The 3634-nt window shown below is 44.6% G+C and overlaps 1 pseudogene; it reads right to left on the bottom strand.

Moving 5' to 3' along the window:
• Nucleotides 1–465: 465 nt before the first annotated feature.
• Nucleotides 466–1750, bottom strand: LOC128059820 (G2/mitotic-specific cyclin-B1-like; annotated as a pseudogene).
• Nucleotides 1751–3634: the final 1884 nt, after the last annotated feature.

Here is a 3634-nt window from a genome sequence, read left to right on the forward strand (position 1 = left end):
TAGTTGGGTACCCAGGTAACTGAAAATTGTTTGTTTGTTTATTTTTAAACAATTGTTGTTTAGAACAGTTGTTTTTAAACAAACAACTTTTATCCTCAAGTGGAAAGTTCAGTTCAGTTCAGTCGCTCAGTTGTGTCCGACTCTTTGCGACCCCATGAACTGCAGCATGCCAGGCCTCCCTGTCCGTCACCAACTCCCAGAGTCCACCCAAACCCATGTCCATTGAGTCGGTGATGCCATCCAACCATCTCATCCTTTGTCATCCCCTTCTCCTCCTGCCCTTAATCTTTCCTAGCATCAGGGTCTTTTCCAATGAGTCAGCTCTTTGGATCAGGTGGCCAAAGTATTGGAGTTTCAGCTTCAACATCAGTCCTTCAAAGTGGAAAGTAGCCATGTTCAAATGAGTTAAGAGATAAGTAAAAAGGAATACAACTTTATTAAAAGTTATTTATTTGCAGATAGTATTCAAAAGTTCACAAGTTGCACCTTTGCCACAGCCTTGGCTAAATCTTGAACTAGTGCAGAATTCAGCTGTGCTGATCTTAGCATGCTCAGATGTGGCATACTTGTTCTTGATAATCATGTGCTTTGTAAGCCCATGATTCACCATGACCATATTTTTGCCAGGTGTTGCGTAACAACAAGAAGGGATTCTTCAGTGTATGACAGGTAATGCTGTAGAGATGGTGTCCATTCACCATTATCAAGAATTTTCAGTGCTAAGCAAAAAGCTCCCACTGCAGTCTGAGGAGGAAAGTACACCATATTGTAGTCCAGCATAGTTAGTTCCATCAGATATTTGGCCAGAATATGTAGCTCAATATTAACCTCTCCAATCTTAGATGCTCTCTGAGGGAAATGCAGGGGTAGAGGGTGTCCCTAACTGAAATTTACAGCTCTTAGAATCTTCATTTCTGTCTGTCTGATTTGGAACTTGGTATAAGTGTTGTCAGTCACAAAGGCAAAGTCACCGATTTCTGGAGGGTACGTTTCCTCATATTTGCTTGCAACAAACATGGCAGTGACTCCAACCAGCTGCAGCATCTTCTTGGGCACACAATTATCCTGCATGAACCGATCAGTTTTGGAACAGTCATGTACATGTTCTCCTGCAGCAACCTGAATTTCATTTGAACATGCACTAGCCAGTCAATTAGGATGGCTCTCGTGTTTCCAGTGACTTCATGACCCATTAGGTATTTTGGTTTGACTGCTTGCTCTTCCCTCAAGTTACCTCAGATAAACATAGATATCTTTTACATATTCACTGCAGAGTTTTGGATTCGCTCCGTCTTCTATATCCACATCACTCACTGCAAGAATTACATCCAAGAAAGCCTGACGCAGATATTCTTCTGCAGGCGCATAGCCAGATGTTTCCACGGGGCTTGGAGAGGGAGTATCGACCAAAATGGGCTCAGGGGAAAGTTTCTCTTCCTTAACAGGCTCCGGTTCTGTCTCCGGCCCCAGCTGGGGCTCCGGCACAGGTACAGGAGCCTTTTCCAGAGGTTTTTGCTACTTTTTTAGCAGTAACTTTTCCTGCAGCTAAAGTTTTTGCTTCCTTTTTCAGGGGCAGTTTGGCCTGCGGCTGCTCACTGATTTTGTTAAGGATGTCTCCAAGAGCTGTGGGCCTCAGCCCAGGCTTAGAGGTTGCAACAGTAGCCACAGGCAAGCGCTTTGCCCCTGCCATACTGATCTTTGGCTTATTTTCAGCATTAGTCTTCGTGTTCCTGGTGACCTGAAGCACCATGGCTTCTTCTGCACCAGGCAGCAGCTCGGTGAGAAAGAGAGCACTGGAGCCCCAGACCAGCCTGGAACTTGATGGTTGCACCACAGGCCAACCCATTGTCTGCATTTTAAAAGATTTTTTGTATTTTGGGCTATGGTGCGTCTTCACTGTTACACATGGGCGTTCTCTAGTTGCAGTGTGCAGGCTTCTCATTGCAGTGGTTTCTCTAGTTGGGGAAGAAGGATTCTAGGCCTGAGGGCTTCAGTGGTTGCAGTAGGTGGACTCAGTAGTTGGCGTCACCTGGGCTTAGCAGCTCCTCAGCATGTGGGATCTTCCCAGACCAGGGATGGAACCTGTGTCCCTTGTATTGCAAGGGGGATTCTTAACCATTGGGCCATCAGAGAAGCCCTGCATTTCTTAGAATGCCATTGCCTTCTTTCTGGGTTAGAAGCAAGTTCTGGTTTGAACAGAAAGCACACCCTGTCGGGATAGTCAGCACCCCTCTTATGCAGTTGTAGACATCATGAGTTTGCCTTGTACTGGCTTTGAGTCTTGTGAATTAAGGGGCATCATAGGTCCATCAGAATTCACTACCCGTGTAGTACTGCAGAGGTTGTACGGTAATGAGACAGCAAGGAACACCATCTGCTCATAAAGTTACTGAGAATTTTAAGGCAATTCTCTGGCGGTCCAGTGACTTGGTGTACTCACTTCTAGGACCCAATTCCATCCCTGGTCCTGGAATTAAGATCCAGCAAGCCCCTTGGAACAACCAAATAAATAAATAAATAAAAATTTATTGCTGGCAACAACCCAGCATTAAATCAAGTTCTCAATACAGAGTCCTGTGCATAGGACATACATACACCCATGGAGGTGGCCCTGGGTATAATAGAAGGTGGCAAGAATGGTTGTAGACTCCAATTACTATATCCAGTATAGTGCACTTATAAACAGGTGAGCAAGGAATGTGGATGGAAGGCGAGGGGGAAGAAAGAGCAGAGGAACTGAAAGAAGCCAAGAGAGACACAGGGAGAGAGAGAAAGAGAGAGAGAGAGAAACTGGAGTTGACTTCCTAGTTCTGTGAGGCCCAGTTCTACTTCGTGTGTCCTGCTGTTTACCAGCACTACACTGGCCAATGCAGAGAAAATGGAGCCCCACTGGTAGTTCATGCTGTGATATGGGGTGAACTAGAAAAAGATGCCCCTTTCTTAAGATACTTTATTGCCATCTGTTGGGAAACTGTCATAATAACTATGTGAATGAACAGTGACCACAATGAATGGTACCTCTTGGGCAGAGCTCAGTCTGTATACTTGTGAATGGCAGCCCTGCCTGTTACCCTCAGGGTCCCCAGGAGTCAGAGACGCGAATGGGGATAACTTACAACCTGAGCTTAGCAAACTTAGTGGGTAGCAGGCAGCAGTTGAGACAACAGACCAAGGGGTGGCCCAGGCACACATCTGAATAGCAGCTTCAGAGACATTCAGTTGAGAATCAAAACCAATTCTTCGCTTTATATCGCCTTGCCCCTAGGAGCTTATGGAAATTATCTTGGTGAGGGCTTTTGGCCAATTCCAACATTTGAGAAAGTCGAGTGGAGGAGATAATACTTTTGTCTAGGAGAAGCCTGTTCAGGCTAAAAAACCCCACCAAGCTTCCTTTTCTTTTGCTTTTGGCTAGAATTACATTAACTTGTTGCGGTCTACATATCTTGTGTTAATTAAAAGGTCTGAAATAAGATTAATGTATCTTTTATTAATAAAAAATGGGAAAACTATCTACGCAGTTTGTTTCAGAGATATCTTTCTAAGTATAGGGTATCTGAGGTGGGAAAGCAATAAAAGGACTCTGAAAGTTGCAGCTATTAGAAACTGTACTTCTCTATAAAACTGGGTAAGCCAA

The sequence above is a fragment of the Budorcas taxicolor genome, chromosome 15 (genome assembly GCF_023091745.1).
Source record: "Budorcas taxicolor isolate Tak-1 chromosome 15, Takin1.1, whole genome shotgun sequence".
Lineage (NCBI taxonomy): Eukaryota > Metazoa > Chordata > Mammalia > Artiodactyla > Bovidae > Budorcas > Budorcas taxicolor.